The sequence below is a fragment of the Oncorhynchus masou genome, unplaced genomic scaffold (assembly GCF_036934945.1).
Source record: "Oncorhynchus masou masou isolate Uvic2021 unplaced genomic scaffold, UVic_Omas_1.1 unplaced_scaffold_1203, whole genome shotgun sequence".
Lineage (NCBI taxonomy): Eukaryota > Metazoa > Chordata > Actinopteri > Salmoniformes > Salmonidae > Oncorhynchus > Oncorhynchus masou.
Window position 1 is genome coordinate 156,391 of NW_027001812.1, and position 12,503 is coordinate 168,893.

At 40.2% G+C, this 12,503-nt stretch overlaps 16 non-coding genes across 16 annotated transcripts; all 16 read left to right on the top strand.

The window, feature by feature from the left end:
* Window positions 1-3,466: 3,466 nt before the first annotated feature.
* On the top strand, window positions 3,467-3,540 carry trnat-agu (transfer RNA threonine (anticodon AGU)). Its single transcript has one exon. It is a non-coding gene; the product is annotated as a tRNA-Thr (tRNA).
* Window positions 3,541-4,388: 848 nt separating this feature from the next.
* On the top strand, window positions 4,389-4,462 carry trnat-agu (transfer RNA threonine (anticodon AGU)). Its single transcript has one exon. It is a non-coding gene; the product is annotated as a tRNA-Thr (tRNA).
* An 848-nt stretch (window positions 4,463-5,310) lies between these two features.
* On the top strand, window positions 5,311-5,384 carry trnat-agu (transfer RNA threonine (anticodon AGU)). Its single transcript has one exon. It is a non-coding gene; the product is annotated as a tRNA-Thr (tRNA).
* A 274-nt stretch (window positions 5,385-5,658) lies between these two features.
* Window positions 5,659-5,730, top strand: trnah-gug (transfer RNA histidin (anticodon GUG)). The gene has a single exon. It is a non-coding gene; the product is annotated as a tRNA-His (tRNA).
* A 502-nt stretch (window positions 5,731-6,232) lies between these two features.
* Window positions 6,233-6,306, top strand: trnat-agu (transfer RNA threonine (anticodon AGU)). The gene has a single exon. It is a non-coding gene; the product is annotated as a tRNA-Thr (tRNA).
* A 274-nt stretch (window positions 6,307-6,580) lies between these two features.
* Window positions 6,581-6,652, top strand: trnah-gug (transfer RNA histidin (anticodon GUG)). Its single transcript has one exon. It is a non-coding gene; the product is annotated as a tRNA-His (tRNA).
* Window positions 6,653-7,153: 501 nt separating this feature from the next.
* Window positions 7,154-7,227, top strand: trnat-agu (transfer RNA threonine (anticodon AGU)). Its single transcript has one exon. It is a non-coding gene; the product is annotated as a tRNA-Thr (tRNA).
* A 274-nt stretch (window positions 7,228-7,501) lies between these two features.
* Window positions 7,502-7,573, top strand: trnah-gug (transfer RNA histidin (anticodon GUG)). The gene has a single exon. It is a non-coding gene; the product is annotated as a tRNA-His (tRNA).
* A 493-nt stretch (window positions 7,574-8,066) lies between these two features.
* Window positions 8,067-8,140, top strand: trnat-agu (transfer RNA threonine (anticodon AGU)). The gene has a single exon. It is a non-coding gene; the product is annotated as a tRNA-Thr (tRNA).
* Window positions 8,141-8,979: 839 nt separating this feature from the next.
* On the top strand, window positions 8,980-9,053 carry trnat-agu (transfer RNA threonine (anticodon AGU)). Its single transcript has one exon. It is a non-coding gene; the product is annotated as a tRNA-Thr (tRNA).
* Window positions 9,054-9,327: 274 nt separating this feature from the next.
* Window positions 9,328-9,399, top strand: trnah-gug (transfer RNA histidin (anticodon GUG)). Its single transcript has one exon. It is a non-coding gene; the product is annotated as a tRNA-His (tRNA).
* Window positions 9,400-9,901: 502 nt separating this feature from the next.
* Window positions 9,902-9,975, top strand: trnat-agu (transfer RNA threonine (anticodon AGU)). Its single transcript has one exon. It is a non-coding gene; the product is annotated as a tRNA-Thr (tRNA).
* A 274-nt stretch (window positions 9,976-10,249) lies between these two features.
* Window positions 10,250-10,321, top strand: trnah-gug (transfer RNA histidin (anticodon GUG)). The gene has a single exon. It is a non-coding gene; the product is annotated as a tRNA-His (tRNA).
* A 502-nt stretch (window positions 10,322-10,823) lies between these two features.
* On the top strand, window positions 10,824-10,897 carry trnat-agu (transfer RNA threonine (anticodon AGU)). Its single transcript has one exon. It is a non-coding gene; the product is annotated as a tRNA-Thr (tRNA).
* Window positions 10,898-11,171: 274 nt separating this feature from the next.
* trnah-gug (transfer RNA histidin (anticodon GUG)) lies at window positions 11,172-11,243 on the top strand. Its single transcript has one exon. It is a non-coding gene; the product is annotated as a tRNA-His (tRNA).
* Window positions 11,244-11,745: 502 nt separating this feature from the next.
* On the top strand, window positions 11,746-11,819 carry trnat-agu (transfer RNA threonine (anticodon AGU)). Its single transcript has one exon. It is a non-coding gene; the product is annotated as a tRNA-Thr (tRNA).
* The last annotated feature ends 684 nt before the right edge of the window (window positions 11,820-12,503 follow it).

A 12,503-nucleotide genomic window follows, 5' to 3' on the forward strand; every position in this document is an offset into this window, starting at 1 on the left:
ATGTCAGAGGTTCTTGAGTTTATTCATCTCGAGACCCAAATGAAAAATGTACTGTCCTCGAATGACCAATATTAGTAAAAGACATCTCTTTTGTGATGTGATTTTGCTTGACAGAGATGTGGGTTAAATTAATGAGACTGGTTTGATTCAAATAGGTGTGGGTGTTCACATCTGTAAAATGTATTTCTTTTATGGGTGCTGTGGCTTAGTTTGTTAAAGTGCCTGTCTAGTAAATAGGAGATCCTGAGTTCAAATCTCAGCAGTACCTTTTCAAGCATTTTATTGTACACATTGGTGGAGTAGGTCAGAGGGGAGTGCACTCAGGTATTCTCACCAATCGGTTTAGAGAATTAGAGATGATGTGAGGAGGATGCAATTGAGATATTCCAATGTCACGGAAAAAGAGCACTATTTAAATGTGGAAAGCTCGACTGTTTCTTCACTTTATTCATTATCGAGACCAATATGAAAAGTGTTTAGCCAGCTTGTGCACATCACTTTCACAGCCTATGTAGGCTTTACAAAGCCACCTCTTGTAGCCAGCCGTGATCGTATAGTGGTTAGTACTCTGCGTTGTGGCCGCAGCAACCCCGGTTCGAATCCGGGTCACAGCATTGCAATGTAATTTCAGAAGGGTTGTTTCTTCAACAGGTGAAGACTTACTCAGGAACTCAGACTTTTGACAAAGTTCCCCAGCATATCGTAGGTTAATTACTTACACAAACTGATTCATCTGCTGTTTCAGAGGTTTTTACCATTTTTAAGCTCGAGAGCCAAATGAGAAATGCAGTGTCCTCGTACGACCAACATTATGAAGAAATAGTGTATGATTCTGAATGTGTACTCATATCTCGTGACCCACCTATGACATGTTAACCTGTTGAAACTCCCCATCCCGGATCCGGGATAGTGACTAAAGCCTCAGGCTCATTAGCATAACGCAACGTTAACGATTTCTGAAAATGGCAAATAAAATTAAAATAATGCATTTGCTCTCAAGCTTAGCCTTTTCTTAACAACACTGTCATCTCAGATTTTCAAAATATGCTTTTGAACCATAGAAATTGACTAATTTGTGTAAGAGTATGCAAAGCTAGCATAGCATTTTGTGTAGCATGTAGCACGCAACATTTTCACAAAAGCCAGATAACCAAATAAATAAAATCATTAACTTTGAAGAGCTTCGGATGTTTTCAATGAGGAGACTCTCAGTTACATAGCAAATGTGCAGTTTTTCAAAAAATATTATTTGTGTAGGACAAATCGCTCCGTTTTGTTCACGTTTGGCTATGAAAAAACCCTGTATACAGTTATAGCCTGAAGCTCATTAGCACAATGTAACGTTAACGATTTCTGAAAATCGCAAATAAAATGAAAATAATGCATCTGCTCTCAAGCTTAGCCTTTTCTTAACAACACTGTCATCTCAGATTTTCAAAATATGCTTTTGAACCATAGAAATTGACTAATTTGTGTAAGAGTATGCAAAGCTAGCAATGCATTTTGAATAACATGTAGCACGCAACATTTTCACAAAAACCAGATAACCAAATAAATAAAATCATTTACCTTTGAAGAGCTTCTGATGTTTTCAATGAGGAGACTCTCAGTTACACACCAAATGCGCAGTGTTTCCTGAAAGCGTCTGTGTGTAGGAGAAATCGTTCCGTTTTCTACATTGCGCCTGGCTACTGAAACGAACCGAAATGCAGTCACCTACAACGTAAAACTTTTTCCGGATTAACTACATAATATCGACCGAAACATGGCAAACGTTGTTTGGAATCAGTCCTCAAGGTGTTTTTTCACATATCTCTTCATTGACATGCAGTTCGTGGAAGCTTGCTTTACTCTCTGTATTGTTTGGAAAAATACTGGCAGGTGACTTTTGCGCACCAATTTCGGCGCAGGACACCGGGCGGACACGTGGTAAATGTGGTCTCTTATGGTCAATCTTCCAATGATCTGCCTACAAATACGTCACAATGCTGCAGACACCTTGGGGAAACGACAGAAAGGGCAGACTCATTCCTCTTGCGTTCACAGCCATATAAGGAGATCATGACAAACAGAGCCTCAAAAATCCTTGTCATTTCCTGGATGCCATCTCATCTTGGTTTTGCCTGAAGCTCACGTTAAAGGGCACGCACAGAGAAGATCTTTGTATTTCTGGACACGTCAGAGTGTTTTCTTTCGAACAGTAGCAATTATATGCATAGTCGAGCATCTTTTTGTGACAAAATATCTTGTTTAAAACGGGAAATAGTTTTTCATCCAAAATGAAATTGCGCCCCTAGAGTTCCAAGAAGTTAATAACTGCTTTGGGTCCCAAATCATAGTTTAAGAATCCATGTCAGAGGTTCTTGAGTTTATTCATCTCGAGACCCAAATGAAAAATGTACTGTCCTCGAATGACCAATATTAGTAAAAGACATCTCTTTTGTGATGTGATTTTGCTTGACAGAGATGTGGGTTAAATTAATGAGACTGGTTTGATTCAAATAGGTTTGGGTGTTCACATCTGTAAAATTTATCTCTTTTATTGGTGCTGTGGCTTAGTTGGTTAAAGTGCCTGTCTAGTAAACAGGAGATCCTGTGTTCAAATCTCAGCAGTAGCTTTTCAAGCATTTTATTGTACACATTGGTGGAGTAGGTCAGAGGGGAGTGCACTCAGGTATTCTCACCAATCGGTTGAGAGAATTAGAGATGATGTGAGGAGGATGCAATTGAGATATTCCAATGTCACGGAAAAAGGGCACTATTTAAATGTGGAAAGCTTGACTGTTTCTTCACTTTATTCATTATCGAGACCAATATGAAAAGTGTTTAGACAGCTTGTGCACATCACTTTCACAGCCTATGTAGGCTTTACAAAGCCACCTCTTGTAGCCAGCCGTGATCGTATAGTGGTTAGTACTCTGCGTTGTGGCCGCAGCAACCCTGGTTTGAATCCGGGTCATGGCACTGCAATGTAATTTCAGAAGGGTTGTTTTTTGAACAGGTGAAGACTTACTCTGAAAGCTCTGGAACTCAGCCTTTTGACAAAGTTCCCCAGCATATCGTAGGTTAATTACTTACACAAACTGATTCATCTGCTGTTTCAGAGGTTTTTACCATTTTTAAGCTCGAGAGCCAAATGAGAAATGCAGTGTCCTCGTACGACCAACATTATGAAGAAATAGTGTATGATTCTGAATGTTTACTCATATCTCGCGACCCACCTATGACATGTTAATAACTGCTTTGGGTCCCAAATCATAGTTTAAGAATCCATGTCAGAGGTTCTTGAGTTTATTCATCTCGAGACCCAAATGAAAAATGTACTGTCCTCGAATGACCAATATTAGTAAAAGACATCTCTTTTGTGATGTGATTTTGCTTGACAGAGATGTGGGTTAAATTAATGAGACTGGTTTGATTCAAATAGGTGTGGGTGTTCACATCTGTAAAATGTATCTCTTTTATGGGTGCTGTGGCTTAGTTGGTTAAAGTGCCTGTCTAGTAAACAGGAGATCCTGAGTTCAAATCTCAGCAGTACCTTTTCAAGCATTTTATTGTACACATTTGTGGAGTAGGTCAGAGGGGAGTGCACTCAGGTATTCTCACCAATCGGTTTAGAGAATTAGAGATGATGTGAGGAGGATGCAATTGAGATATTCCAATGTCACGGAAAAAGGGCACTATTTAAATGTGTAAAGCTTGACTGTTTCTTCACTTTATTCATTATCGAGACCAATATGAAAAGTGTTTAGACAGCTTGTGCACATCACTTTCACAGCCTATGTAGGCTTTACAAAGCCACCTCTTGTAGCCAGCCGTGATCGTATAGTGGTTAGTACTCTGCGTTGTGGCCACAGCAACCCCGGTTCGAATCCGGATCACGGCACTGCAATGTAATTTCAGAAGGGTTGTTTTTTGAACAGGTGAAGACTTACTCTGAAAGCTCTGGAACTCAGCCTTTTGACAAAGTTCCCCAGCATATCGTAGGTTAATTACTTACACAAACTGATTCATCTGCTGTTTCAGAGGTTTTTACCATTTTTAAGCTCGAGAGCCAAATGAGAAATGCAGTGTCCTCGTACGACCAACATTATGAAGAAATAGTGTATGATTCTGAATGTTTACTCATATCTCGCGACCCACCTATGACATGTTAATAACTGCTTTGGGTCCCAAATCATAGTTTAAGAATCCATGTCAGAGGTTCTTGAGTTTATTCATCTCGAGACCCAAATGAAAAATGTACTGTCCTCGAATGACCAATATTAGTAAAAGACATCTCTTTTGTGATGTGATTTTGCTTGACAGAGATGTGGGTTAAATTAATGAGACTGGTTTGATTCAAATAGGTGTGGGTGTTCACATCTGTAAAATGTATCTCTTTTATGGGTGCTGTGGCTTAGTTGGTTAAAGTGCCTGTCTAGTAAACAGGAGATCCTGAGTTCAAATCTCAGCAGTACCTTTTCAAGCATTTTATTGTACACATTTGTGGAGTAGGTCAGAGGGGAGTGCACTCAGGTATTCTCACCAATCGGTTGAGAGAATTAGAGATGATGTGAGGAGGATGCAATTGAGATATTCCAATGTCACGGAAAAAGGGCACTATTTAAATGTGTAAAGCTTGACTGTTTCTTCACTTTATTCATTATCGAGACCAATATGAAAAGTGTTTAGACAGCTTGTGCACATCACTTTCACAGCCTATGTTGGCTTTACAAAGCCACCTCTTGTAGCCAGCCGTGATCGTATAGTGGTTAGTACTCTGCGTTGTGGCCACAGCAACCCTGGTTCGAATCCGGGTCACGGCACTGCAATGTAATTTCAGAAGGGTTGTTTCTTAAACAGGTGAAGACTTACTCTGAAAGCTCTGGAACTCAGCCTTTTGACAAAGTTCCCCAGCATATCGTAGGTTAATTACTTACACAAACTGATTCATCTGCTGTTTCAGAGGTTTTTACCATTTTTAAGCTCGAGAGCCAAATGAGAAATGCAGTGTCCTCGTACGACCAACATTATGAAGAAATAGTGTATGATTCTGAATGTTTACTCATATCTCGCGACCCACCTATGACATGTTAATAACTGCTTTGGGTCCCAAATCATAGTTTAAGAATCCATGTCAGAGGTTCTTGAGTTTATTCATCTCGAGACCCAAATGAAAAATGTACTGTCCTCGAATGACCAATATTAGTAAAAGACATCTCTTTTGTGATGTGATTTTGCTTGACAGAGATGTGGGTTAAATTAATGAGACTGGTTTGATTCAAATAGGTGTGGGTGTTCACATCTGTAAAATGTATCTCTTTTATGGGTGCTGTGGCTTAGTTGGTTAAAGTGCCTGTCTAGTAAACAGGAGATCCTGAGTTCAAATCTCAGCAGTACCTTTTCAAGCATTTTATTGTACACATTGGTGGAGTAGGTCAGAGGGGAGTGCACTCAGGTATTCTCACCAATCGGTTGAGAGAATTAGAGATGATGTGAGGAGGATGCAATTGAGATATTCCAATGTCACGGAAAAAGGGCACTATTTAAATGTGTAAAGCTTGACTGTTTCTTCACTTTATTCATTATCGAGACCAATATGAAAAGTGTTTAGACAGCTTGTGCACATCACTTTCACAGCCTATGTAGGCTTTACAAAGCCACCTCTTGTAGCCAGCCGTGATCGTATAGTGGTTAGTACTCTGCGTTGTGGCCGCAGCAACCCTGGTTCGAATCCGGGTCACGGCACTGCAATGTAATTTCAGAAGGGTTGTTTCTTAAACAGGTGAAGACTTACTCTGAAAGCTCTGGAACTCAGCCTTTTGACAAAGTTCCCCAGCATATCGTAGGTTAATTACTTACACAAACTGATTCATCTGCTGTTTCAGAGGTTTTTACCATTTTTAAGCTCGAGAGCCAAATGAGAAATGCAGTGTCCTCGTACGACCAACATTATGAAGAAATAGTGTATGATTCTGAATGTTTACTCATATCTCGCGACCCACCTATGACATGTTAATAACTGCTTTGGGTCCCAAATCATAGTTTAAGAATCCATGTCAGAGGTTCTTGAGTTTATTCATCTCGAGACCCAAATGAAAAATGTACTGTCCTCGAATGACCAATATTAGTAAAAGACATCTCTTTTGTGATGTGATTTTGCTTGACAGAGATGTGGGTTAAATTAATGAGACTGGTTTGATTCAAATAGGTGTGGGTGTTCACATCTGTAAAATGTATCTCTTTTATGGGTGCTGTGGCTTAGTTGGTTAAAGTGCCTGTCTAGTAAACAGGAGATCCTGAGTTCAAATCTCAGCAGTACCTTTTCAAGCATTTTATTGTACACATTGGTGGAGTAGGTCAGAGGGGAGTGCACTCAGGTATTCTCACCAATCGGTTGAGAGAATTAGAGATGATGTGAGGAGGATGCAATTGAGATATTCCAATGTCACGGAAAAAGGGCACTATTTAAATGTGTAAAGCTTGACTGTTTCTTCACTTTATTCATTATCGAGACCAATATGAAAAGTGTTTAGACAGCTTGTGCACATCACTTTCACAGCCTATGTAGGCTTTACAAAGCCACCTCTTGTATCCAGCCGTGATCGTATAGTGGTTAGTACTCTGCGTTGTGGCCGCAGCAACCCCGGTTCGAATCCGGGTCACGGCACTGCAATGTATTTTCAGAAGGGTTGTTTTTGAACAGGTGAAGACTTACTCTGAAAGCTCTGGAACTCAGCCTTTTGACAAAGTTCCCCAGCATATCGTAGGTTAATTACTTACACAAACTGATTCATCTGCTGTTTCAGAGGTTTTTACCATTTTTAAGCTCGAGAGCCAAATGAGAAATGCAGTGTCCTCGTACGACCAACATTATGAAGAAATAGTGTATGATTCTGAATGTTTACTCATATCTCGCGACCCACCTATGACATGTTAATAACTGCTTTGGGTCCCAAATCATAGTTTAAGAATCCATGTCAGAGGTTCTTGAGTTTATTCATCTCGAGACCCAAATGAAAAATGTACTGTCCTCGAATGACCAATATTAGTAAAAGACATCTCTTTTGTGATGTGATTTTGCTTGACAGAGATGTGGGTTAAATTAATGAGACTGGTTTGATTCAAATAGGTGTGGGTGTTCACATCTGTAAAATGTATCTCTTTTATGGGTGCTGTGGCTTAGTTGGTTAAAGTGCCTGTCTAGTAAACAGGAGATCCTGAGTTCAAATCTCAGCAGTACCTTTTCAAGCATTTTATTGTACACATTTGTGGAGTAGGTCAGAGGGGAGTGCACTCAGGTATTCTCACCAATCGGTTGAGAGAATTAGAGATGATGTGAGGAGGATGCAATTGAGATATTCCAATGTCACGGAAAAAGGGCACTATTTAAATGTGTAAAGCTTGACTGTTTCTTCACTTTATTCATTATCGAGACCAATATGAAAAGTGTTTAGACAGCTTGTGCACATCACTTTCACAGCCTATGTAGGCTTTACAAAGCCACCTCTTGTAGCCAGCCGTGATCGTATAGTGGTTAGTACTCTGCGTTGTGGCCGCAGCAACCCCGGTTCGAATCCGGGTCACGGCACTGCAATGTAATTTCAGAATGGTTGTTTCTTAAACAGGTGAAGACTTGCTCTGGAACTCAGCCTTTTGACAAAGTTCCCCAGCATATCGTAGGTTAATTACTTACACAAACTGATTCATCTGCTGTTTCAGAGGTTTTTACCATTTTTAAGCTCGAGAGCCAAATGAGAAATGCAGTGTCCTCGTACGACCAACATTATGAAGAAATAGTGTATGATTCTGAATGTTTACTCATATCTCGCGACCCACCTATGACATGTTAATAACTGCTTTGGGTCCCAAATCATAGTTTAAGAATCCATGTCAGAGGTTCTTGAGTTTATTCATCTCGAGACCCAAATGAAAAATGTACTGTCCTCGAATGACCAATATTAGTAAAAGACATCTCTTTTGTGATGTGATTTTGCTTGACAGAGATGTGGGTTAAATTAATGAGACTGGTTTGATTCAAATAGGTGTGGGTGTTCACATCTGTAAAATGTATCTCTTTTATGGGTGCTGTGGCTTAGTTGGTTAAAGTGCCTGTCTAGTAAACAGGAGATCCTGAGTTCAAATCTCAGCAGTACCTTTTCAAGCATTTTATTGTACACATTGGTGGAGTAGGTCAGAGGGGAGTGCACTCAGGTATTCTCACCAATCGGTTGAGAGAATTAGAGATGATGTGAGGAGGATGCAATTGAGATATTCCAATGTCACGGAAAAAGGGCACTATTTAAATGTGTAAAGCTTGACTGTTTCTTCACTTTATTCATTATCGAGACCAATATGAAAAGTGTTTAGACAGCTTGTGCACATCACTTTCACAGCCTATGTAGGCTTTACAAAGCCACCTCTTGTAGCCAGCCGTGATCGTATAGTGGTTAGTACTCTGCGTTGTGGCTGCAACAACCCCGGTTCAAATCCAGGTCACGGCACTGCAATGTAATTTCAGAAGGGTTGTTTCTTAAACAGGTGAAGACTTGCTCTGGAACTCAGCCTTTTGACAAAGTTCCCCAGCATATCGTAGGTTAATTACTTACACAAACTGATTCATCTGCTGTTTCAGAGGTTTTTACCATTTTTAAGCTCGAGAGCCAAATGAGAAATGCAGTGTCCTCGTACGACCAACATTATGAAGAAATAGTGTATGATTCTGAATGTTTACTCATATCTCGCGACCCACCTATGACATGTTAATAACTGCTTTGGGTCCCAAATCATAGTTTAAGAATCCATGTCAGAGGTTCTTGAGTTTATTCATCTCGAGACCCAAATGAAAAATGTACTGTCCTCGAATGACCAATATTAGTAAAAGACATCTCTTTTGTGATGTGATTTTGCTTGACAGAGATGTGGGTTAAATTAATGAGACTGGTTTGATTCAAATAGGTGTGGGTGTTCACATCTGTAAAATTTATCTCTTTTATGGGTGCTGTGGCTTAGTTGGTTAAAGTGCCTGTCTAGTAAACAGGAGATCCTGAGTTCAAATCTCAGCAGTACCTTTTCAAGCATTTTATTGTACACATTGGTGGAGTAGGTCAGAGGGGAGTGCACTCAGGTATTCTCACCAATCGGTTGAGAGAATTAGAGATGATGTGAGGAGGATGCAATTGAGATATTCCAATGTCACGGAAAAAGGGCACTATTTAAATGTGTAAAGCTTGACTGTTTCTTCACTTTATTCATTATCGAGACCAATATGAAAAGTGTTTAGACAGCTTGTGCACATCACTTTCACAGCCTATGTAGGCTTTACAAAGCCACCTCTTGTAGCCAGCCGTGATCGTATAGTGGTTAGTACTCTGCGTTGTGGCCGCAGCAACCCCGGTTTGAATCCGGGTCACGGCACTGCAATGTAATTTCAGAAGGGTTGTTTTTTGAACAGGTGAAGACTTACTCTGAAAGCTCTGGAACTCAGCCTTTTGACAAAGTTCCCCAGCATATCGTAGGTTAATTACTTACACAAACTGATTCATCTGCTGTTTCAGAGGTTTTTACCATTTTTAAGCTCGAGAGCCAAATGAGAAATGCAGTGTCCTCGTACGACCAACATTATGAAGAAATAGTGTATGATTCTGAATGTTTACTCATATCTCGCGACCCACCTATGACATGTTAATAACTGCTTTGGGTCCCAAATCATAGTTTAAGAATCCATGTCAGAGGTTCTTGAGTTTATTCATCTCGAGACCCAAATGAAAAATGTACTGTCCTCGAATGACCAATATTAGTAAAAGACATCTCTTTTGTGATGTGATTTTGCTTGACAGAGATGTGGGTTAAATTAATGAGACTGGTTTGATTCAAATAGGTGTGGGTGTTCACATCTGTAAAATGTATCTCTTTTATGGGTGCTGTGGCTTAGTTGGTTAAAGTGCCTGTCTAGTAAACAGGAGATCCTGAGTTCAAATCTCAGCAGTACCTTTTCAAGCATTTTATTGTACACATTGGTGGAGTAGGTCAGAGGGGAGTGCACTCAGGTATTCTCACCAATCGGTTGAGAGAATTAGAGATGATGTGAGGAGGATGCAATTGAGATATTCCAATGTCACGGAAAAAGGGCACTATTTAAATGTGTAAAGCTTGACTGTTTCTTCACTTTATTCATTATCGAGACCAATATGAAAAGTGTTTAGACAGCTTGTGCACATCACTTTCACAGCCTATGTAGGCTTTACAAAGCCACCTCTTGTAGCCAGCCGTGATCGTATAGTGGTTAGTACTCTGCGTTGTGGCCGCAGCAACCCCGGTTTGAATCCGGGTCACGGCACTGCAATGTAATTTCAGAAGGGTTGTTTTTTGAACAGGTGAAGACTTACTCTGAAAGCTCTGGAACTCAGCCTTTTGACAAAGTTCCCCAGCATATCGTAGGTTAATTACTTACACAAACTGATTCATCTGCTGTTTCAGAGGTTTTTACCATTTTTAAGCTCGAGAGCCAAATGAGAAATGCAGTGTCCTCGTACGACCAACATTATGAAGAAATAGTGTATGATTCTGAATGTTTACTCATATCTCGCGACCCACCTATGACATGTTAATAACTGCTTTGGGTCCCAAATCATAGTTTAAGAATCCATGTCAGAGGTTCTTGAGTTTATTCATCTCGAGACCCAAATGAAAAATGTACTGTCCTCGAATGACCAATATTAGTAAAAGACATCTCTTTTGTGATGTGATTTTGCTTGACAGAGATGTGGGTTAAATTAATGAGACTGGTTTGATTCAAATAGGTGTGGGTGTTCACATCTGTAAAATTTATCTCTTTTATGGGTGCTGTGGCTTAGTTGGTTAAAGTGCCTGTCTAGTAAACAGGAGATCCTGAGTTCAAATCTCAGCAGTACCTTTTCAAGCATTTTATTGTACACATTGGTGGAGTAGGTCAGAGGGGAGTGCACTCAGGTATTCTCACCAATCGGTTGAGAGAATTAGAGATGATGTGAGGAGGATGCAATTGAGATATTCCAATGTCACGGAAAAAGGGCACTATTTAAATGTGGAAAGCTCGACTGTTTCTTCACTTTATTCATTATCGAGACCAATATGAAAAGTGTTTAGACAGCTTGTGCACATCACTTTCACAGCCTATGTAGGCTTTACAAAGCCACCTCTTGTAGCCAGCCGTGATCGTATAGTGGTTAGTACTCTGCTTTGTGGCTGCAGCAACCCTGGTTCGAATCCGGGTCACGGCACTGCAATGTAATTTCAGAAGGGTTGTTTTTTGAACAGGTGAAGACTTACTCTGAAAGCTCTGGAACTCAGCCTTTTGACAAAGTTCCCCAGCATATCGTAGGTTAATTACTTACACAAACTGATTCATCTGCTGTTTCAGAGGTTTTTACCATTTTTAAGCTCGAGAGCCAAATGAGAAATGCAGTGTCCTCGTACGACCAACATTATGAAGAAATAGTGTATGATTCTGAATGTTTACTCATATCTCGCGACCCACCTATGACATGTTAATAACTGCTTTGGGTCCCAAATCATAGTTTAAGAATCCATGTCAGAGGTTCTTGAGTTTATTCATCTCGAGACCCAAATGAAAAATGTACTGTCCTCGAATGACCAATATTAGTAAAAGACATCTCTTTTGTGATGTGATTTTGCTTGACAGAGATGTGGGTTAAATTAATGAGACTGGTTTGATTCAAATAGGTGTGGGTGTTCACATCTGTAAAATTTATCTCTTTTATGGGTGCTGTGGCTTAGTTGGTTAAAGTGCCTGTCTAGTAAACAGGAGATCCTGAGTTCAAATCTCAGCAGTACCTTTTCAAGCATTTTATTGTACACATTGGTGGAGTAGGTCAGAGGGGAGTGCACTCAGGTATTCTCACCAATCGGTTGAGAGAATTAGAGATGATGTGAGGAGGATGCAATTGAGATATTCCAATGTCACGGAAAAAGGGCACTATTTAAATGTGGAAAGCTCGACTGTTTCTTCACTTTATTCATTATCGAGACCAATATGAAAAGTGTTTAGCCAGCTTGTGCACATCACTTTCACAGCCTATGTAGGCTTTACAAAGCCACCTCTTGTAGCCAGCCGTGATCGTATAGTGGTTAGTACTCTGCGTTGTGGCCGCAGCAACCCCGGTTGGAATCCGGGTCACGGCACTGCAATGTAATTTCAGAAGGGTTGTTTCTTGAACAGGTGAAGACTAGCTCTGGAACTCAGACTTTTGACAAAGTTCCCCAGCATATCGTAGGTTAATTACTTACACAAACTGATTCATCTGCTGTTTCAGAGGTTTTTACCATTTTTAAGCTCGAGAGCCAAATGAGAAATGCAGTGTCCTCGTACGACCAACATTATGAAGAAATAGTGTATGATTCTGAATATGTACTCATATCTTGCGACCCACCTATGACATGTTAACCTGTTGAAACTCCCCATCCCGGATCCGGGATCGTGACTAAAGCCTCAGGCTCATTAGCATAACGCAACGTTAACG